Raw genomic sequence first — 23,678 nt, forward strand, 5'->3', positions numbered from 1 at the left:
ATCCATTTCTTTAACACAGCTAAAAAAATATATAAATAAAGAATTTAAAAGTTATAGTTCATGTCTAACAGTCTCAACATCTGAGACCAAGGATGATAAATTTTTTCAAAACTTTAGGAAAGGTTAAGCCCTATATGAAGTATGAATATTGCAACAGAAAACAGCTAGATGGTATTGATGGCAGCCCCATCCAAACCTGTAGTTTTTTTCATGGATTTTTCTAACTAAGTCTTATGATTTTCATCCAACTACTGATAAGTCCAGGGGTCATCCAAGAAATTGAAGGAAAAGTCCTTCTTTGCCTGTAACCAGAAGGCACTATAGTGTACACGTCAAGAGAAGTCATTAAAAAAAAAAAAAAAAACGATAAAAAGAATTAGACAAAGAAGAACAGAAAATCCTTCTCAAAGATTCGCCAAGAAATCTCTGCCAAGCTTGACCAAAGGAAAATTGACTCGGGTTCAGCAAATCTAAAAGAATTTGAATCAGACACCTGAATCTTTCTGGCAGTTATACTCTCAAATTTAAAACTAAGAGTAACAGAACAACAACCAAAACATGACTAAAAATACCAATTTTCAAACAAGCTAAGTGTGGAATCAGACAAAGAAAATCTAACAGTGAACCAACAAATGGCCGCTATACTCCAATACCAATAAATGCAGTTCTGTCTATATTGACAGTAACAATCACCACCTTCAGCATACCACCTGTGACCAGAAATAGCAGTCTGATATTCAACTTCAAACTGTCCATGTTACTGTCCGAATTGACAGTAACACAGTAACAATTACCACCTTCAGCATACCGCCTGTGACCAGAAATAGCAGTCCGATATTCAAGTTCAAATCAGCAATAAAGATAAGACCAGGAAGTACTCATTGACAAGCAGTTGAAGTTTTATGGACACTGCCAACAAGCAGCATCAAAAGCTAACTCTAGTCCTGGCTTACTGAAATGCATAATCACCATACTTCCAATAGGTCTGTCAATGTTTTTGTGAGGTTATACAAGGGCCCTTGTCAGACTAGTGCTTGATTTTGGAATGTGCACAGTATCACCAGGATACAAGGGTAGCATATAGCTTCTGGAAGAGGTGTAAAGGAGAGCTAATAAGGGAGTAACTAAGATGAGAGACATGCCTAATGATGAATGTTTCAAGGAGCCGAAATGATCTACACTGGTTTACTGACAACAAAGACCTGATATACCTATGACATATAACCTTACTTCACAAGATCACCCCCATATTCATTTATCAACTTCCCAAGTATGGGCACTGACAGGAGATGACATCTAAAGAAGCTGTTCAAGCCATCTGCTAAAACTCAATACCAATAACAGTATTCTTCCTGCTATGTAGTGACCCACAGGGATAGTCTCTCAGACACAACAGTCTCAGCTTTCAAGAAATTACTAGATGTCAAATGGAATTGTGTTACCTGGAAGTACCAGTGAAATAAATTTGATGTTTGATCAACCACATTGTCAATTATGGAACAATTCAAGATAATCTTAATTTACACAAATATGGATCTTAATTTACTCTGAAGTGCAAATTAAGGTAATATTGCAAATAAATGAGAGTGTCTGTAAGGTTTTCAAAATATGCTATATGACAGAAAACTAGAACACCTAAAACTTCAAACAGCTATGCACAGATATTGCTGTTGCAACACTATACTAACCTATAAATAGAATAGACAACCCACTCAGGAATTATACAAGTTAATATCATACTAGAGAACACTTACAAAAGCTATCAAAGCAGACACTAAAGACAAGAAATCACCAAATAATTTTCACAGACCATATTGTCAATATCTGGAAAAGTCTATAAGACAAATACTGATTGCATCCACTACTTCATCCTTCAAGTCAAGACTTCACAAAGACTGGGTTTACAATCCATGGAAGTTTGAGTGGACCAGCTTACTATACAGTTATGCACGCTTGTGAGTTTCTAGGCTACAACATGATACAAATATTGCATGTTGTGACATATCTTTGGTTCATGATAGTGACACTCAATCTTAAGCATATATTAATACTCCACTGGTTGTTTTAACCTGGTTAGTGTTTCTTCATAGGGGGATTAGGACCCAGAAACCATTTTATTCAGAATATAAGAAATGATATCCAGACTGCAGCAGTAGCTAGCAGCCTAGTAAGAGACGATTATGTCCAATACTTTAAAATACAATAGCCCACAATTCCTGAAAATAGAGTCAGATCAAAACAAGAAGTACAAAGAACTGCCTTGTCTAAAACTCCTACATAGGAAACTTACTGTCCCTTGGCTTTGGAATAACAAAGAAAATGTACTGGCTTTAAAAATAACAAATTTGCTTGAACTACAATATTCCATAAACAGTATCTTGTTTTTATTTTAATCCTCAGCTAGCAGGAAACTGGAATATCATAGAGAGCCACATCTAGTGCCTTTTGCAATTAAAAAAAAATTAAATAGAAAAATGTTTTATGAAAAACTGCATTTTGTATGTATTACAGTAAAGAATGAACTCTATCCTATATTAACTGAAATATTAAGATAGTATCTATGTGCCAAAATAGCACACAGTAAAAGTTGAGCCACAGCCCATAGTAACCAAAATTTTAAAACGTGTTATAAAAAAAAACAATAATAAGCTCAACAATCTCTAGCCCACAGCAACTGAAAGGTTATGTAAAGAATGAATTATACCTCATAGAGCAAAAACCCTAAAATAAATCCTGGTTGCAGCAGTAGCTGTAACCTAGTAATCATTATATAAAGAATTGGAATAGTTAATTATAAATGGAAATTATGTGCAATCATTAGTATCAGGGCTGTATAGATAGCTATAGCCTAGTAAGGAACAAGTCAGGGAACATATTGGAATTAGTTACCTACCTGATTCTCTGAGGCTTGTGCCTTACTAATTCAAATATGATTGCATAGGGGATTGACATAGTAATTATAAATAATAGTGAAGAATAAACTCTAAATTATACTGATCATGGCTGTAACTGTAGCTACAACCTACTAAAAGGTGCAACAAAAGTTGAAAAATAAGCTTTCAAAAAAACTGCTTGATGAGGAGAAATTTCCATGTGACACTGGTTCAGGAACAGTAACTATTATTTTGATTAATCAAAAAAAAACCTTTGTAACAAACAGAATGGTGATTTTTTTTTAAATCCAGATTGCAGTGGTATCTAGCAAATAACACATTCTATAGTAAGATTGACAATGGCCTAGAGCTCCAAAAATAGTGTCAGATCAAAAAATAGTGAAGAATGAACTCTAGCACATAGTAAATGAAATCTATATATATATATATATATATATATATATATATATATATATATATATATATATATATATATATATATATATATATATATATATATATATATATGTATAAAAATAAGTTGTATACATGTTTGTTTTTTGTAAAAAGAGGACATAGGACACAAATGACAACTGGGACACTGGGAATATAAATGATGACGGGGACACTAAAAGAGAAATTACAGACCAGGAAACCAGGACACAAATGACGATTGGGACACCAGGACACAGGGAATATAAATGACAACTGGGAAACCCAAAGAGAAATTGAAGACTGGGACACCAGGACACAAATGATGACCAGGGCACAGGGAATATAAACGACAACCAGGACACAGGGACACAACTACAACGGGGATGCCAGGGGGCAGTGAAGGGGGGGAGGTATAAAAATGACAACAGGGACACAGGGAATATTCAATTAGCAATCACCATCAACAATGCTCAAGGGCAATCATTAGAAAAATGCATTATAGATCTAAATACCGATTGTTTTTCCCATGGACAATTATTTGTTGCATGTTCAAGAGTCAGTGAACCTGACAATCTATTACTACAATGGTGTTTAACTAATACGGTGCATAATAACTTACGCGTGCGGGGGGCTTGGGGGGGGGGGGGTTGTGAAGCGCCACACCAACACCTAGTATTAAAATAAAATTAAATTTCTAACAAAAACTTAATGATAATAAGAATGATGATGAAATACTCTATTAAAGAATGAACTATAGCTTATAGAAACTATAAATAATAAATAGTAAAGAATTACTCTAGCCCATAGTACTGAAATACTAAAATAAATCATTATATCCAGGTTGCAGCAGAAGCTAGCAGCCTTGTAAGAGATGATTAAATCCCGTAATAAGAAATGTAATAGCCCATAACTCCGGAAAATAGTATCAGGTTAAAACAAGAAGTACACTATTAGAACTGCCTTGCCAGTACCCCTGTATAGGAAACTAAATGTCCCTTAGCTTGAATAACAAGGAAAATTCATTGGCTTGAAAAATAAGAAAAGTGGCTCCAAGCACAATATTCCACATTGATGGCATCTCTTTTTTCTTTTTTATCTTCCAGAGATAGCTGGGCTCTGAAACATGATACAAAGCTGTTTAGTAACTTATTTGAAAGGAGATTGGCACATCTAGTGCTTATTGTTAAAAAAAAAGAAATACCTAAAACAAAATACTTTTACAAAAAAAACTGTAGGCTATATTTATGTACAAGCTAGATGAATGACATCATAATTGTAGGTTGTATCTGGGTTGTAGCAGTAGCTAGCAGCCTAGTAAGAGATAATCATGTCCCATACTAGGAAATACAATAACCCATAACTCCTAAAAATAGTGGCAGATCAATACACAAAATATCCTACTAAAACCACCTTGTCAAAAACTCCTATATAGGAAAGTTACAGTATCTTGGCTTGAACAGTTTCTTCATTAAAGAACATGCAGTATATAAAAAATGTTTTTTTAATTAAGGATGAATTTTACTTTTTTTTGGGGGGGGGGGTATCTAATTTGCAGAAGGAAACATCTTTGTAAAATAAGAATTAGTACCATTAGATTCCTTATTTTATTACCTTTTTTACATTAAGACTCTCCTGCACCTCCATGGGTGCCCAGGGCATCCATGAGAAGCTGCCAGTTATCCCTCATGTTTGCTGCAGCAAGAACATCTTCCCATGGTGGTTGAAGGGAAGCATTTACGATTTGCAGGTCTGTCTGATAGGTGGACCTGAGCATATTGTGTGGCCTGCCTCTTCTTCCTTTTCTTTCTAGTTGCCTCTGGAACATTGCTTTTGGGATCAAGGATTTGTCTATACAAAGTACATACCCCAGATAATTCTACCAACATCTCCTAATGACATCTGTCACTAGGGGTTGTCTAGTTCTAGTCATCCATCTCACTTTCTCATTAGTGAGTTTTTGTGACCAATGGATGTTTAGTATTTTCTGAGGATATGTATTCTCAAAAGCTAGAATTGGCCTTTATTGTGTGTTATTCAGATATCAGGTTTCAGAAGCATATAACAGGACAAAGATGATATTGCTTTTGAATAAACAAAGTTTGAGTCAGAGGGTGAAATTCTGCAACCTCCATACTGGTTTCAGTCTATTGAATGTACCAGTGGCCTGCCAAATCTAGTGTGACATATCTTTTTAAGCTGATCCTGTTTTCATCACTGTTCATTTCATGGGATGCACCTGAATAGACTAGTACATAACGCTATACTAAATTTTGCATTGCGGGTGAAATCAAAAGGAAATGCAAATGCTGATATTATCAAAACTGGTTGCGATTTTTTCGCCGACGATTTGGTGAGCGAAGCAAAGAAAATAATTTGGTCTGTGGCGAATTATGCTACTCGACCAACCGAAAGGCTGAAAGTTGCTGATACATTTACAGACCTTTTGAAAGTTTTAGACTACTGTGATAAGAATTCAGTGGAACTGCCGAAGTTTGTTATATACGAACTGGACGAAGTCCCCACAATTCCTGGCGAGGCAAGCGCTACGTTAACCCACAAGGTAAATGATTTATGTCTAGAATTTAAAAACTTTGTGTCTACGGCTAAAGTACAGAGCCTCTGCTGCCCTTCGGCGAGTAGTGCCCCAGGCCCCCCAATCCTGTAACAGTCAATCCCCAGATATCCTATGCTGTTGTTCTTAAAATGCCAAAGTCTCTTGATAATCCCGTTGCTCGCAAGCAGTTTTTGGATAGCATCTGCCCCAACTCAGCCGAAATAAGTGAGCTAAAAAAGGTGAGACAGGACTGGAAATTATCCATCAAATCCAAATCTTCTGCTGAAAAGATCATTGAGAAAATGAAAGTTAGTAAGCCTGAGGTCTCTGCCATGCTCAAAGAGAAAATGTTTATTGCTATTTTGAAACAGGTTCCACCTAGTTTGACCCAGACTGATATAGAATCCCTTGTTCCAAGTGCATTAAAAGCAATAGAAATTGGTAGCTTTGAGTGCTCCAAAAAGTGTTCAAGCTGTATTTTGGGACCAGTAAGGATCTTGAAGACTGTCTTGTAGTCTCCGTCCGAATCAGCTATGAGAAGCTGCCAGCTGAAGAATTCAAATTTCTCCCAAAAAAATGTTATTCGTGCCATAGAGTTGGTCACTTAGCGACTAATTGCGTATTGACGCCTATATGTGGTCGTTGTGGTGCTTCTGATCACACATCCACAAAGGACAATTTGTGCACTAAAGATATGTACTGCATTATATGCAAAAAGAAAGGCCATACATGCTATAACATAAGATGTCCAGCTAATAAGGCGATAATCAATATGAATTCCCTCCCAAAATGAATCTAGAACCCGCTTGTGCTAAGCATGCAGTTGCAACGTGGAATTTAAATGGAAATATCCTTAACTGGTCTATTTTTATCTAGGACCTTCTTTCAAGATATGATATTGTGTGTTTGCAGGAACATTTTGCAACCTTTCTCAGCCTTAACTTATTGAATCTGTCTCCAAACCATCATGTTTTTACAGTTGCAGCTAAACGCTCTTGCATTCATGACCGGCCATCTGGCGGCCTTTGCGACTTACGTTAGATCCTCTCTATCCACTTCTATGTTTGACTCGGCATTAGACTTTCTCACTATCAAAATCCAAGATATGGTTATAGTGAATGTTTACCTCCCTATGGATTATCGTGATGATCGATCAAATAGACTGTTTGCCATAAGTATTGCAAGGCTATTGAAGTGTATTGATAAAATAAAAAAGTATGGACTTTCGTGTCTAATAAAAGGTGACTTTAACTGTAATCTTGAAAACCTGAGTGGCAACAACATTTCAAGTTCTAATTGTGCTACTATGTTATTCGGTATGCTAGGTGATGAATTTATACTCGTGTCTAAGAATAAGAATTTTTCATATATTCATAATTTGGGAAGTATGTCAAACCTAGATCATGTTATGCACACTTGATCACTTACACCAAGTCAGGTTCTTGTTTCTGATTCAAATTTTACATCAGACAATTTTCCATTGTTTTTTTATATTGATTTAAATACTAGCGTTTTGCCTCCTGCTGGAAGGCTCCAGAAGCGTCCTTATTTTGTCTGTGATTGGAAACGTGTGTCTATGAGTTCATTTCAGTCGACTTGTGATGAACTAGCTTCAAAAATCCGCGTTCCTTTTGATTTGCTGATATTTAGTTCTAAGAACTATCCGGCGGAATCACAAATTCGGTTGAATATGTATTGTAGTGAGCTTGTGGCCAGCTGTACCATTTAGACAGGTGTGGCCTGGTACCAAAGTACCAGGCTGGTCTGCAAATGTTAATTTACAAAACGCGTGTAATTTGGCAAAATTCTGGCTTTTGGTTTGGCGTGAGGCTGGCTGTCCTCGAGACGGGTGGTTGAATAAGCTTCAAATTCATAGTAAACGTAAATTCGCAAAAGAACTTTCTCTACATCATAGTGCAATTATTTGTTCTTTATCTCAGGCTCTCCTTACCCACCCAAATAAACTTTGGTCTTCATCGTTTAAAGAAAGATCTCATGTAACAATGACCTCAATATCTCAAGATAATTGGGTTCAGCATTATAGAAATGAATTTTCAGCTCCTGATATCAAGCTATAAAAAAGCTTTGGTGTGAAACTGGATGATTTCTTCTCGCAAAAGCGAGAAGACAACAGTCCGGGTGTTATAATTACGAGGTATTCTATCTGTTCTGCTATTAGAAAACTAAAAAAAAAAGAAATCACGCGGTTGTGATGGTATATCAATTCAGCACCTGCTGTTTTGCAGCGAGTTGTTCCTTGAGCACCTTGCCCTGCTTTTTCAAATAATTTTGAACCTGGGTATAGTGCCTGATTCTTTTTCAATAGGAATATTAACACCTGTGCCTAAAAAGGGAAAGCCACTTAGCCAGTGCTCATCTTTCTGACCTATAACTGTGGCTACAGTTTTTGTAAGTTATTTGAGGCACTTATTGTCGATGAACTACGGTCAAAATGCACAGTTCCACAATTCGGTTTTCAGCCTAATCTTGGTCGTGGCCATGCTCTTTCTGCTCTTGTTTCGGCTTTGATAGATGCTGAGAAAAGCAGTGAGAGCATAGCTCTTGCTGCGCATGATGTCAAAAGGGCCTTTGATTCACTAATTCATGAGCAGATTATTTTAGATATGGGCCTAGCAGGTGTTGATCCAAGTATGTTAAACCCTTTATATGATATGTATAAAAATTTAAAAGCTAGGCTTAAGCTACCAACAACACCAAACCTGACAAATAACCTGGTACTTTCCATTAAAAAAGGTGTAAGGCAGGGTGCATTGACATCACCTTCTGTATTTAATAACAGTATTGTTAAACCACAATCTAAGCCAAATCTGACATACATTCTGAGAGGAATTGATCTATTGTTAATAAGCTATGCAGATGATGTACTTAATCTGAGCCGCCTCCTTCACAGTTTAGTGGAGAATTTTATCCAGTTTCAAATTGAATATGGAAAAATAGGCCTTCAGTTTAATGAAAAGAAATCAGATGTGTTGTTTTTTAATGCTAAGCAAGGGTCTGCTGTTGATGTTAGGCTGGGTGGTGCTACTGTTTGGCTTGCCAAACACATGGTTTATTTGGGGATCCCTATTGGTCGGTCTATGCTTGAAACATGTCATCTTTTGCAGAGCCATCTGCAGAAGCAGATCTCTTTAGCATATACCCAAGTTGTAGTTTATAAGCGTCAGATTGATTGGCGGATTTTGGCCCATCTATATAATGCAATGGCACTATCCCATTATCTGTATTTAAGTCCCTTTTGGAGGATATTCTAAAAGGAACATAAGAAAGAATTGGGGTCTACATATTATAAATATGCAAAGTACCTCTTATGGCTTCCACCATGAACAAGTAACTGTATTGTGACAAATTGGTATGGGATTATTAACCCTAATGAAGCAATAATAGCCCAGATCGCCTGATATAATTCTAATATTGTTTCTCATCCTTGGGCAATTATTTTGAGGCAATAGATTTTTGTTTTTTGTAGCTGGATATCTATTTAGTCTTTATTTTTCTTGTGTTTGTGTATTCTTTTGTAGTGTTTTTTTTTGTTTTTAATCTTATACTCCATCTGTTTCTTTTGATGGGAAATAAATATATACATACATACATACATACTGTGCTCCCAAGGTATTTAAGTTCTAGAACCTGCTCAATACCTGGGTTATTACATCTCAGGTGTAAAGGTGAAACTATTACTGTCATACTTTTTGTTTTATCAGTGTTGTTTCTTTGTCCCATAAGTCAGCCTCTACCATGTACAGCTTCTAGTAATTCTTCTAGTCTTTACAGGACTCAATGAGCGCAATATTATCAGCAAAGTCTAAATCATTAATTTGGTAGTCTAAGTTCAATTGTATGCTTCTGGTACTAGTGTTACAGAGCAGATGGTCAAAGGTTAGGGCAAACAGAAAAGGTGACAAGACAGAGCCTTGTTTAACACCAGAAAGGACACAAAAGTATCTTGTCCTTTCTTCTGTTGTTCTAACACAACATTCCAAGCCTTTATATAGAGCCATTACAAGGGCTACCAACTTCTCATGGATCCCATGAAAGGTTAGTAGTTTCTATACAGTTTTGTGATGCAGCAAGCCAAAGGCCTTGTCAAAGTCTATAAATGCCATGTACAATTTGCTTTGCTACTCTTGGCTATCATCTATTAACACCCATAGGGTGAAGATCAAATCAGTACATGAACATCCTGGTCTAAAGCCATGTTGCTCTTCTCTCAAGTTCTTGCTGAGTGGACTCTGTAATCTGTGGAGGATTATTAGTGCAAGAAGTTTACCAGGTATGGATGAGAGACTAATGCCTCTCTAATTCCCAGGTAGTGTCTCATTACCATTTTTGAAGAGCTCTATGAGTGTGCTGCACCTCTAATCTGTTGGTACTTTTTGTATCATCGAAATTTGTTGGAACAAAGACAGCCATATAGATATGCATGAACTGAGTAATACATTTATCAACTCTGCTGTCATATGGTCTTTGCCTGGTGCCTTGCCATTTTTAGATTACTTTGTAGATGCTAGTAATTTGCCAAGAGTTGGTGGTTCTCTACTGATGTCAAGGTTGTTGAAAGCTATAGAGGGTATGTCTATAATTTATACTTATTAGGGTCCTTATTTTATACTCTTTTTAAATATCATATTTATGTTTCTGACAACCCCCCCCCCTTGAAATACATAACTTTCTTTTTTGTCATCTCATGATCCCATGTATAATAGACAGCTCTATTCTTGAATTGACAAAATCATATTTTGATCAAATAATTACAGCAGAATTATGGATAATAGGCTACTGTTTAAAGTGACTTGAAAATGTGGACAAAATTGGAATCAAGCTCAATAATCTGATGATTAAAAACATGATATATATTATGAATTAAGAATTTTCTTTTTTTTTCCTTTTATTTTGTATAGGCTATATCCTAGGAGTATAGTCTATATTAAACCATCAGGGGGGGGGGTGCATTGTCAGAAACAAACAAAATATTATCAAAATCATACAATTATGAATTCAATGGTACCATTTTTGTTTTATTAAGATGCTTCTTTCTGTGAAGCAGCCAAACTTGAATGTTACTATAGTTTTTGGTAAAATTCTAGTTAATTGACTTCTTGCTATCTCAGAAAGGGTTTAGGCTAGGAAAATGAAGCTTTCAGGGATGAATCTACAGACTAAAGTGTGTCCTGGGAAGGTATTTTGAAGCAACTACCTCTACTCTTTCTTCCTCTAGAGGGCCCTGAACTTTGATGACCTTTAAAAATATGTGTTATAAAAGTGAAACCTTGCAAAATAGGTTTTCTGCTTAATTGAAGTACAACAAAATTGTTTTCAGCTTCATAACTTTGCTGAATTCTATTTTACAAGGTTTTAAAGATATGCAAAAACATTTCCTAAATTAAAAAAAAAATTGATATGGCTCAAAATTCCACTCAAATAACAGGAATTGCATTTTTAGAACTAAAGGCAGAGAAAGGGCAACTGGTAACTGAAAATTGAGTTAAAATGTTGTTTGTCAAAATTTCAATAGGTATAGACCAGTCATGTAGGCAAATTTTAGGGCCCTCTGCAGGGAGAAGGAGTAGAGATGAATACTTTAATATACCTTCCCAGGACATAGCCTACTTTAGCCTGTAGACCATCCCTGAAAGTTTCATTTTCCTAACCTAAACACTTTCCAAGATAGCAAGAATTGTATTAACTAGAATTTTACCTAGTTTTTAACTGCTTGTAACTCATTGTCAATGAGCATTTAATTCTTAACCTGGTCTTTAGACTTAGATCCATACAAAATAATGAAAACAGTTAGATAAGTTCTTTATAATTCAATATAAATTATAATAATAGAAAAAAGTAAAATATCCTAGAGCTACCTGGATTTGTCAAGGGAAGGGAGTGGAATTTTTGCAATAGTGACCACTAATTTTGAAAATAGGCCTAGTAATGATTAGGAAATTAAAATGGAATTGATTTTTTATTATTATGTCAAAAGACCCATAGACAAGAATGATACCTCAAATTCCCTATGTCTTGCTCTGGTAAAATCTATAATCAAAAAGCTGTAAACTCCTCTTGGAACTTATTTTTCACTTATTTTTCAGATTGTCATGTTTGTTTATTTTAAAATTTCCGCCACGATATCATAAGGCTACGTCTACAATTTGATTTTTTAGACAGAAAACAGAGCAGGAATCCAGACCACAGACAAGATGTATGTAATGCAGACGTCCAACTGGAATAGTTTTATGGTACTAATATGGCAAAAGCCGTTTTTTGCTCATCATTGTGCTAAGATCTTATATCTTTTGACAGAAAACGATTTTAAGGAAAATCTTAGGTTCAAGACTTCACTTCTTATGCAAACATTATTTTGCTCCGAACAACGATCTAAGAACAAGTGCTTGTACTCGTCTCTCCTTAATTGTTTTTGCTTGTCTGATGTACTCCGAGTCAGACTGCCCACTATGCACGTCTCCCCGATTAAAATCAGAGCCTTTCAGGGTGAAAGGTGTTCCATTTCAAATTTCAGCCATTCGGCTGTCATTCAGTCATGATCAAGGGTAAAACATTTAAAATACCCATCTGGCTAAATGTTGCTGTGGCTAGAGAAGTGTTTTGAAAAATCTCAAGGTAAAACCCATTAAATCAATGGCAAGCTATATTCAGCTCTATCTAATGATGTCACATTTGAGTCTCCATATTTACAATTCAAACAAAAGTGACTGATATGACAATTTAGACCAATGAGCTAAGCTTCCAATTCATACACGTACGCATACATATACACACATATACAATATTATAATAAAGAACAATGATATTAATATATAAAATTATTAATACATATTAGAGCACTAAGTGTAGCTTAGCGTCTATAATAAAACGACCCAAATAATTTAACAGACTTTTTCCTAGCCCAAGGTGGTGCCTGCGAATGACCCAAGATACTTTTGAGTCTACATGCACCGAAATACTCTAGGCAAGCTTTTTCCAGTGGCGGTCTGGACCTCATACTTGTTACAACACATTTAAATATGCTTAATATCCTCTTTCACTCTGCAAACCTCACATAATAAAGAATCTACTGACTTCCATTTAAATAAAACACTCCTAATTCAAGCATGGTTTGTTTTGAGCCTGAATATACTGATAGTTAGGTGTTTGGGTTGTATGGGTCCGGAGATGGAACAGCATAATCATACATGGCAAGGATCTAGCTCTGAGACCTTTGAAAGAAATCCTCTTTCTCCTCTCCTTTAAAGAATTATCATAATTACATAAGAAATCATTCACTAAGTACTGAAGTACTAAATTCTCCCCATACCTAGCACCCACTTTTTCTAACTTATCTGCCTCTTCATTTTCCCTAATACCAATTTGTGCTGGTACCTATGTTGCTATAATTTCGTACTTAGCTGCTATTAGTTTTAGAAGTATCTTTTCTAAAAGTAGCACTGATTTTCTTACTGGCCTATGATCATACATCAAATAATTTAGTACTTCTATCCTCAGTCGTTCATGCTTCTGTCACGCGATAATCTCATCATCATTAACTGAACGCCACCCGGATACACAATCCTTTTTTAACATATCATTTACTTTATGTCTGGGATCCGGACAAAGCTCAGCTATTCCCATGTAAAACGTGGCCTCATATTGGCTTAGCAATTTTCTTTTACGGTGGCTTGTATATAGTCTGAAATATACAAACTGGCGGTTTGTTTCACAAGACCAGTCATGGACCATTTAATTTTCTTACCTTAAGCCACTTGCATTATGAGACAACAGTGTGGTACCCACATTACCCACGGTTTCAATTGCCATTTTAGTTTTATGAGACTTTTTACACTGATATACCTGATTTTTGAACCGAAATTTAGGATTACAAGTGAAACAAAAACATATAAAATCGGTGTATAGCCCCTTGTAGCAAGAGCTCTGAAGAGTTCAATTCCAGTTTCTCATCGATTGATTACTCACAGATATGTACAACGCAATGCCAAGATGACTCTAGCCATATATTATGCACCAAGAAACAGCACAACCGAGGAATCAAAAGATAAATTTTATGAATTTGAAGGTGACGGAACCTCTTTTAATAGTCTTAAGTTATTAAGGGGAAACTAACCCTCCTCCCACGCCCACAATCTTCCCAAAGAAGTCCATTCCAAGTTATCTATTTGTTCAGCGTTGTATAAGGATCTGGAAATCATGTCTTTGAGGATGAGAACCCCCCTCTCCTCCCTCACAGCCCCCAGGGCAAGGGTTGTAAGCTATGCCCTGGGGGGCATGTATGTTTTTTTATAGAAAGGTTGGTCGTAAAAATTTCAAAACAGGCTCATTGGATTGGTAATAAGAAGTTCTAGTACCCTTTTTGAGATTCAAGGTGAACGGAGTGTAGATACTCTCCTACACGTCATATTTTCCTGTAATGTATCTGATAGAGATTTTGAGATGGCCATTTTTGTCGTAGAAACTTCAAAAAAGGCTCATCCGAGTTGAAATTGAAAGAACCTTTCTTAGTAGTCGAAACTAATTAAATAAGAACCAGTCCCCCTCACACCCTTCAACTTCTAATGCACATATATAAAAATTTTGAGATAGTCATTTTGTTCAGTGTATATGAAAGGTCTGAAAATTAAAAAGGTTGCTGTATAAACTTCAGAGGGGGCTCATTGGACTGGAAATCAGATGTACTAGTTCCCTTTTTAAGAATCAAGTGATCGGGGACACCCACTTTCCCTTCACCCTTATGTCGGGCTTTCCACAAATGCATCTGAAGAAAATTTTGAGATAGTCAATTGTTCAAAAATAGTCCAAAGACCGTATAATAAGGCTTTTGTGGTGGACAACATCTCCCACGGCCTAGGGGTAAGGGCTGTAAGTTATGCCCTAGGGGCCTATAGGGTTTTTATTGAAGGGGTGGTCATTTGAAATTTAGAAGAAGCTCATTTGATTTGAAATGTATAGTTCCAGTTTCTTTTAAAGAGTAAATAATGATAGAGAGCAACTAGCCTCCCTCCCTGATATCGTCTTTCCCAAAAGGCATTCAATTGAAATTGTGATATAGCCAGTTTTTTTTTTATCAATAGCCCATAAATCATTTAACATTGTCTTTAGGGTGGAAGTAGTCCTCCAGAGCCCACTGGTAAGGGTTGTAAGTTATGCCCGGGGCAAATAAGTTTTTTTTAAAGCGAGTAGTCACATAAACGTTGGGACGCATGAAAGGCATTTGATTGGAAGTTGGAAGTTTTAATGCCCTTTTCAAGAGTAAAAAGTTAATGGAGGGCAATCATCCCCTTTTCCTAAGCCTATAATTTCCAAAACATGTCTGATCAAGATTTTAAGAGAGATATTTTATTCAGCCTTATTGAAAGGTCCAATAATTGTGTCTTTGGGGCTGTCAACCTCCCAAAAGTCCTCAGGACAAAGGCTGTAAGTTAGACCATTCATTCATTGTTTATGCCTAGTATAAGTTATCGAGAGGGTATATATGTTTGAACTTTTTGAAGAAGACGAAGGGTATTCAGGTGACACTTTCAGGGAATGTTGATGGAAGTGTTGAAATAAATCAAATCACGTTATGTGTATACCGATTGTCGAAAGAGTGCAACACAGGAATAACAAATTTTATTAATCTCTGAATACCTATTGAGTCACCTTCTTAGTACGGACACTCTATAGGCCACTTAGCATGTCCCCACGTGACGGATAGGGGAACGTCCTAAAGATATTTGTGGTGCCTCTCATAAAGGGATCCGCGGACCAAGGAGGACCTTGCCCCTAAGGATCCCTAAATTGAAACTGGGGTACCCTTGCCCAGGGACTGAAAGTACTGGGGGAGGATGAAGAAGGCCTCTCTGATGCACACTGAGCAGGACCCAGTGGCGTGTGGACACGTCTGTTAGTTGCAAAGCTTCTTCCCTCTTCATGGGTTAAATTTTATGGTAGTGCAGGGTACCATCGTGGGAGGATCCTCTCCTGAAGAACAATTTTGGAATAGGGTGGAAGATCTAGATTTGGACAACAGCCTCTGCACGTCAGTGATGCAGTGGTATGCTCCAGAAAACCACTCAGGGGTTGGCGACCCCGTCCACAGAGCTTGAGAGTGGTAGGTATCGCAAGGTGCCAACGCCTGTTCCTATTGTGGTCACCACCACCCTTTCTAAGGCTAAGTATGAGGTCTTATGACCGCTCGTTATCTCACGAGGAATCAGCCAAAAAAATAATCAACCAAAAATCACAGACATCTTTAAAATTCTTCAATTTAACTAAACTAAAATATAGTTCGGAGGGCTATATAAACAATCTGAAATAAATAATTCTGAAAAATTCAGTTTAAACTAAATTGCACCTTATTTAAAATTCCTTGGTGAAAAGTTTCTAAGAAGTAAAAGGCACTGATTTACAGCAGATCAAATAGTTCTTTCTCCTTTGACCACAACTAAATTAGTAATCGTCTATATTTAGCAAAAGATCACTCATTTAAATTTTAGTCAATTATTGGAAAACGGCTTCCATAGTCCACATTCTTTGTTAATCGTGTTTCTATAGCTACCCAGATCAAACGCAACCTAATTCCTCCAAATAAAGACCACAGATCGATGCACATATAATAATTCGTTGGTAATTCCTTTCCCTTGTTAGGATAATATGGAACATTGGATAGGTTTTTTCCCCCTTGTTAGCATGGTTCTAAGCTAGTATCGAATACTTGTTTCAGTAATGAGCAATTTATTACCGTATTCTTGAGAAATAAACAGTTTAAAGCGCCTAAATTGTTTAGAGTCAATTAAACGTCTTGTTTTTCTGGGGGGGGCACTACTTTATAAAAGAAACCTCATATGTTTTTCGTTAACGCTTTTTTACTCTGTTTTAATGCGAGGAAGTATCAAGGGTATAACGCTCGTAGATTTTGCGAAATTTTGCACGTCTGGCTGAATTGCTGAACATAACATTATATCAAGCAAAGCTCCATGTAATTCTTGACTGGAGCCAGAAAGGATGACTTTGATTGCCCTTGAGCCAGATTCTATTGCATAGGAGCCAACATAAAGTTTTATCGCCTATATCAGAGAGGAGTATCTGAAACTGTTCCGCAAAGTTTTCGTTTCCTTGAGCCGTGTTTCTGCTTTTGAACGGAAAGCATTGTTAAAGCAGATATCACTGAAGGGAGCTGTTTCAAGTTCAACTTTATTTGAGATCTGAAAATTTTCTACAATAACCAAAAGTATGGTATTCAGTTGCCCTTGAGCCAGAGTCCATTATATGGGAGTCAATATGGAGTTTTAGTCTCTATGTTAGATAAGATTATATGGAATTGTTCCGTCAAGTTTTCGTTTCCTTGAGCCTTGTTTATGTTTTTGAACGGAAAGCTCCATTAAAGCAGATATCACTGAAGGGAGCTGTTTCAAGTTCAACTTTAATTGAGATCTAAAAATTTTCTACAATAACCAAAAGGATGGTTTTCAGTTGCCCTTGAGCCACAGCCCATTATATGGGAGTCAATATGGAGTTTTAGTCTCTATGTTATATAAGATTATATGGAATTGTTCCGTCAAGTTTTCGTTTGCTTGAGCTTTTTTTCTGTTTTTGAACGGAAAGCTCCGTTAAAGCAGATATCCTTGAAGGGAGCTGTTTCAAGTTGAACTTTAAATGAGATATGAAAACTTTCTACAATAGCCAATAAGGATGAAATTGTTCCACCAATTTTTCGTTTCCTTAAGCCGTAGGTCTACTTTTGAGTGGAGAGCATCCGTTAAAGTAAGATACTAGAGGGAACAATTTTAAGCTGAAGTTTAATTCAGATCTTAAAGTTTCCAGAAATAGCCAAAAAGATTGGTTTTGAGTTACCCTTGAGCCAGAGCTCATGGCATGACACCAACATGGAGTTTCACCCTCTATTTCAGAGAAGAGTATCTGAAAATGTTCTGTCAATTTTTCGTTTCCTTGAGCTATGTTTCTACTTTCAAAAGGAAAGCTCCGTTAAAGCAGATACTACTGGAGGGGCTGTTTCAAATTAAATTTGAAGTGAGATCTGAAAGTTTCCTAAAACAGCTAAAAAGGATGGTTTTCAGTTATCCTTGAGCCTCACGAAATGAAACATATCACGAAGTGCAAAATAAAATGAAACATCACTGTAATTAAAAAAAAAACTACCTTCCGAATACTTCTGCCCCACGTCCGGGAGCCTTTCTGAACCGAAAAAAAGAACGAAAAATTGGCAAAATAAAAGTAAACACAGATTAAACCAAAGCCACAAACTATAGCAATAATATATATTTTTTAGGTTTTCTTCAAACAATTGATCACGATTTGGATTTGTTTTCGTTAAAAGTGTTGTTTTGCCAGACACTGTAGGTCCGCAAAGAAAAATTAAAAAAAAAACACAAAAACAATGGGTTTTAATTTCAACAAAGCAGTGAAAAAAACAAACACGAAACACCACTTCAATAAAAAAAATTTTTATTCCTAATCTATCTGCCCCGCGTCCGGGAGCCTCTCTCAACGAAAAAAAGAAAAACAAAAGAACGAAAAAAAGCAGAAAAGTTGTTTAAAAAAATAACAGACACAAAAAATGACAACTAAACACGCGAAAAAAAAATAAGAACAACCCACATTATAAATAAACTTCCAGCACTGATCTAACAACACGAGAATAAAACCATAGCGAATGTTTGCAGTTAAACCATGGCTTGTCCTCCTCTCAACATTCAGTGCATACATGAGATTCTATCAGAAGTTCTGACAATATTTTCTTGACCAAATGCAAAAAGATCACCAAACTGAGGGTCTATTATGCCTAATTAAAGCTTGCAGGCTAATAAACAAATTCTTGAATCATAAATTAAATGGAATTTTATTTGCTAGTTTAGCTGCAGTCTAGTTGATTTTTTACAGGTTTGACTTCATTTTGATTTTATTCCAGATATCACAAGTTGTAACAGAAAAAAAAGCCTTTGTGGTTTGAATACTTATGATTTCCATCGAAGTATATCAATTTTCAAAAAATTCTTTTGAACATATTTTAAGACTATCTAGGGAAACATTAAATCAAAACAATTAGTAATTGAAAAGGGAACATAACAAGAGCCAAGAGCTCATATGGCACTTGTGACGAGGCAAGAAGAGCTAGGAGCCAAGAGCTCATATGGTATAAGCTCTAGCAAAATTATACGAATAAATAGATTAATTGAAAAGGAAAACCAGAGGCTTAATTCTGGTTAGGATTTAAAATAAGAGCTTTGAGTAACGATGTCCTTCTAAATATCAAAATTCATTAAGATCCGATCACCCACTCGTAAGTTATGAATAACTAATTTTTTCTAATTTTTCCTCTCCCTTTAGCCCCCCAGATGATTGAATTTGGAGAAACGACTTTATCAAGTCAATTTGTGCAGCTCCCTGACACGCCTACCCATTTTCATCGTCCTAGCACGTCCAGAAGAACCAAACTCGCCAAATCACTGAACCCATCTCCCCAACTCCCCCAGGGAGAGCGAAACCGGTACGGTTACGTCAATCACGTATCAAGGATATTTGCTTATTTTATCCACCAAGCTTCATCCCGATTCCTCCGTTCCAAGTGTTTTCCAAGATTTCCCTGTCCAACTCCCCTCAGTGTCAAAAGATCCGGTCGGAATTTGAGATAAGAGCCCTGAGACATGAATTCCTTCTAAATATCAAATTTCATTAAGATCCGATCACCTATTCGTAAGATAAAAATATCCCAATTTTCATGTTTTCCAAGAATTCCGGTTTCCCCTCTAACTCCCCCCAATGTCACAGGATCTGCTTGGAATTTAAAATTAGAGCCTTAAAGCACAAGATCCTTCTAAATATCAAATTCCATCATTAAAATCTGGTCACCCTTTCGTAAGTTACGAATACCTCATTTTTCCAAATTACCCCCCCCCCACCTCCACCAAATAGAGCAGATCCGGTTCGGTTATGTCAGTCACGTATCCCAGACAGGTTTTTATTCTTCCCATCCAGTTTCATCCTGATCTCTCCGCTTTAAGTATTTTCTAAGATTTCCGGTCCCCCCTAACTGCCCCCCCAATAACGTTGGGTCCAATTGAGATTTAAAATAAGAGATCTAAGTGGCGGGGTCCTTATAAATATGAAGTTTCATGAAGATCCGATCACTCCTTCGTAAGTTAAAAATACGTCATTTTTTCTAATTTTTCAGAATTAACCCCCCCCCCCCCCGCCAATAGAGCAGATCCGCTCCAATTATGTAAATCACGTATCTAAGACTTCTGCTTATTTTTCCCACCAAGTTTATCCCGATCCCTCCAATCTAAGCGTTTTCCATGATTTTAGGTTCCCCACCCCAAACTCCCCCCAATGTCACCAGATCCGGTCGGGGTTTAAAATAAGAGCTTTGAGACACGATATCCTTCTAAATTTCAAATTTCAATGAGATCCGATCACCAGTTCGTAAGTTAAAAATACCTCATTTTTTCTATTTTTTCAGAATTACCCCCCCCCCAACCACCAACTACCCCAAAGAGAGCGGATCCGTTCCGGATATGTCAATCATGTATCTAGGACTTGTGTGTATTTTTCCTACCAAGTTTTATCCCGGTCCCTCCACTCTAAGTGTTTTCCAAGATTTTAGGTTTCCTCCTCCCAACTCCCCGCCCAATGTCATCAGACCCAGTCGGAATTTAAAGTAACAGCTCTGAGACATTATATCCTTCCAAACATCAAATTTCATTAAGATCTAATCAACCGTTCGTAAGTTAAAAAATACTTCATTTTTTCTATTTTTCCGAATTAACGGGCCCCCCACTCCCCCCCAGATTGTCAAATCTGGGAAAAGACTATTTCTAATTTAATTTGGTTTAGTCCCTGATACATCTGCCAAATTTAATCGTCCTAGATTACCTGGAAGGGCCTAAAGTAGCAAAACCGGGACCGATAGACCGACAGACAGACCGACAGACCGACAGAATTTGCGATTGCTATATGACACTTGGTTAATACCAAGTGCCACAAAAACAAAAAAAATTATCAATGTATAAATCTAAACATTTTCAGGGACCTGGGATGATTAATTTAAGCAAAAGGGAGGTAACCAAAGAACAAAAAGAAATCCTTGAGAAATGTACAAGATTGTGAATAAATCTCAAAGATTTAGACAAAGATTAATAAATGTTCAAATAATGTTAACGTTGTAGATGATTAAGGACTGGGGGTCTTAAATATTTATAAAAACTTGTAATCATAAAAAAAACTTATGAACAAAGATATAAAAATTAAAAAGTTTAACAAAAAGATAATTCGCTTACAATAACAAAAGCAGATAAGAGCAAAGCGGTAGTAATCCTACAAAAAGACGATTATGGTAGTAAAATAAAAAAAATTCTAAAGGATATTATAGCTGAGTTTGCTTATTTGCTGTTAATGGGATAAAGCCATTGCATTGCTTTGAGGTTATTTTCACATTAATCTCTACCCTCTAAAGATAGATTTATAGTGAAATTAATTTGAGAGATTTTCTGTAATCCCTAGAATAGGTCTTTCTCTCTGGGTATTTTCCTTAGTGCTATCTTTTTTCTCAAGTACATGGGCACGCCATCTATATTGCCAAATTCATATAGTGTGATATCATTAAGGTGCTGATTTTTTACTCAGAATAAGCAGAAGAGGGGAAGGAAACCCCCAGAAGCGCCGTCCTGTCCCCACCGGCATTCAGTTATCCACAAATTGCGGGGAATAGGTGAAGGGGTCCTTACACTTCCCTTTTTCCTGGGTGATTTCTAGATTATCTATTGACTATTTGCTCTATCCCCAGCCTCTTTCATTGGACTACGCTCTGTGATTTTGCATCTGAATCGGACCGCCCACTGATTTTACTTACTGCGTTAGAGGTAATTTCATTCTGAAAGGAAAATGAGTAGTGTGACGCCAGACTTGGTTTATAACCCCGTTTTGGACTTTGTCTTCCGAGAAATCAAAGTGAGTAACAAGTATGATGAAGTAGTGGTGAAGGCAATACAGTATTTTAAAGTTGATATGCTGACTAAGGCAAATGATGAATTATGGCTGTTAGCCGTTATGTCTACTCGTTCAACAGAACATGTTAAGCCCCAGGATATGGTTGCAGATCTAGTAAGAGCCAACCGGGTTTGCGGCAATAAGTAGAGTAGTCCTCCCCAAGTTTGATATATATGAGCCTGACGAGTTACCCATACTCTGAGAGGAGTTTATAGCCAAACTGACTCGTCAGGTCAATGCGCTTCATTCTACTGTGAACAATCTTATTCACCACTTGAGCTTCTTCTTATAAGCACAAAATAAGGCTAGTGTGACTTTTTTTGCAAAAGGAACAAACCCTTAGAACACAGCAAAACCTTCTTATTCTGTGATTCTCAAACAACCTTCAAAAGGACTAAAAAGAGCCTGAGAGTAACAAAAGTATCTTGAGGGCCTTGCTGGTGATTACTGTACCCATATAGTGAGCCTGGAGCCTCTTAGCAAATAATGTCGCGTGATACTTGATGACAAAGACGCAGAAAAGTCTTTAACAGAAGCGCTAAGCAGTGCTACAGACACTGATGCTCGATTGAAGACTCCCACTAATTGTGGTATTATAAGAAATGTTCTGGATGAAATCTTGCCGAAGGATCTATGTTCTATGGTTAGGAATTGCACGACAGCTGAGAAAATTTGACAAAGTTGCTTATACAAGCTTGTATTTGAAGTAAGGACGATTTACAAGTAGCAATGAACAGCGTTATAACTCTGGGCTATGAGCGCTTCAAAATAGACATGCATCGGTATTTGCCGATGAGGTATTTTCAGTGCCAAGAGCACAGTCACGCTGCTAAGGACTGTATAAACTATATTCACTGTTTCCGTTGCAGTGGCAATCATGCGAACAATAGAGATAAACCCTGCAATGCTGGGCTGAAGTGTGCTATCTGTAAGAAGAACAACTTTCCGTGCTACAGTGTTAAGTGTCCCGTAGCCAGAAAGATCATGATAAAGCCATGACCAGTTCTGATCTAAAAGTGTCTTTGTGGAATTTGAATGGTGGTGTAGTCAATAAACTCCCACTGATTGAAAGCTTGATATCCTATAAAGATTTTTTGTGTTTACAAGAACATTTTCTTTCAGCCGACTCGCTTTCCCTGTTAAAAGTGAATGACAAAGCTAACCTTTTCATTGTGCCAGCTAAGAATTCAGGCAGAGAAAGACCTTCTGGTGGACTGGTGATACTCATCAGGTCTCATCTTTCGGCATCGGCATTTGTCATGAACGAGTGTTTCTTTGGCATAAAAGATGCAAATCTGATAGTATATTGCTGCTACTTAACATCTGATTACAAGAACTTGGCTTCTGAGCAAAAGTTCTCTCGTGCAATAATAAAGCTTGCTAAATCTTTTAAGCAGTGTACCTATGCAACTATCGTGTTATCCGTGCCGAGGCCGTGAACTGTGACCTCTCAGTCCCAGATCACTCAAGATCTCAAATACATCTGTCTGCTCTATCCAATCTATATGTTGTCCCAAATAGTCATCCATATACGTCTATCCATAACTCCAGAGTGACGAATTAGCTTGATTTCATGCTCTGCTCGAACAGCGTGACTGCGAAAGGCTCAAGCCATGTTTACTTTAGGATACCGGTATTGGATCACTTACCAATCTCGAACTCATTTGTTATTGATAGTGCTCTATGAAGAAAAATGAAAAGAAAAGGAATTGGGAATTCCAATATGACTGGAAGAAAATAATTACTGCTATATATAAAGCAGAGCTTCATGCCACATTTGACTAAATTAGGGTATCTTTCCAAATACT

General features: G+C 36.8%; 2 protein-coding genes across 2 annotated transcripts in view; one reads left to right on the plus strand and one right to left on the minus strand.

Annotated features, from left to right (window-relative positions):
* The window catches only part of LOC136037873 (probable ATP-dependent RNA helicase DHX34), a 291,716-nt gene extending 279,717 nt beyond the window's left edge, over positions 1 to 11,999 (minus strand). Inside the window, exon 1 of the mRNA XM_065720723.1 lies at positions 11,879 to 11,999. The gene's annotated coding sequence lies outside the window, so the exon portion shown is untranslated. The remainder of the gene's footprint in view (positions 1 to 11,878) is intronic.
* LOC136037874 (lachesin-like) overlaps positions 1 to 23,678 on the plus strand; it is a 368,714-nt gene that overhangs the window by 57,597 nt on the left and 287,439 nt on the right. The window lies entirely within an intron of this gene.

The sequence above is a fragment of the Artemia franciscana genome, chromosome 17, assembly GCF_032884065.1.
Source record: "Artemia franciscana chromosome 17, ASM3288406v1, whole genome shotgun sequence".
In the NCBI taxonomy this organism is placed as follows: Eukaryota; Metazoa; Arthropoda; class Branchiopoda; order Anostraca; family Artemiidae; genus Artemia; species Artemia franciscana.